Source organism: Sinocyclocheilus grahami, unplaced genomic scaffold (genome assembly GCF_001515645.1).
Source record: "Sinocyclocheilus grahami isolate Dianchi unplaced genomic scaffold, SAMN03320097.WGS_v1.1 scaffold1321.1, whole genome shotgun sequence".
Taxonomy (NCBI): domain Eukaryota; kingdom Metazoa; phylum Chordata; class Actinopteri; order Cypriniformes; family Cyprinidae; genus Sinocyclocheilus; species Sinocyclocheilus grahami.
In genome coordinates this window covers 515337-516027 of record NW_015506500.1, presented here as the reverse complement: position 1 = coordinate 516027, position 691 = coordinate 515337, and positions in this window count along the sequence as shown.

The following is a 691-nucleotide window of genomic DNA, read 5'->3' as shown; positions in this document are numbered from 1 at the left end:
TTCATTGGCCTGGTTGTGCTAATCCTAGTGCTATTATTCATTGGGATCTTGTTGTATTCATTACCGGTAAGGACACACTTCATCAGTCCTGTTGAGACTTTACACTTGAGATGTAATGTCTACAATGCTAATACAATTGTTGTGTGTTTTTTCAGAACTATATTTCCATGAAAATTGTCAAACCCTTCAATTAAGTTCAGGAGGAGTTCAACTTTTTGTCATTTTATCCATGTAGTTGGCCAGATCTAGGTTTCAGAAATGGAAAATGAGGTACACACCATCAATACAGTGTTCATTTTGTTGTGATTTTTCATGTGGTTGTTTAAGTATTAACCTTTAATTGCACTTTTTGCACCAATATTAAATTGAATTATGAATTTGCACTTTTTGGTTGATGTTTGATATGATATTTAGAAACATTTGTGCACGCGAAGTGTTTTCTATTGTGGAAAAACAATATTTTATTGTATTGTAACCTCTTGATCATTTTAAAGCTGATTGATTAAAAAATATGTTGTTAAATAAAGATGTTAATGTTTGTATAAATTGTGTCTATTTGTTAGTAGGAACTTCAGTTAGACGTTTTGTCATTATTTTCAACATCATAAAATGTTCAGTCATATTCAGTCTACATTTATCCATGATAAATTGGCACAAACATGGTTTATCAATGATTATCAAATGTTTATCA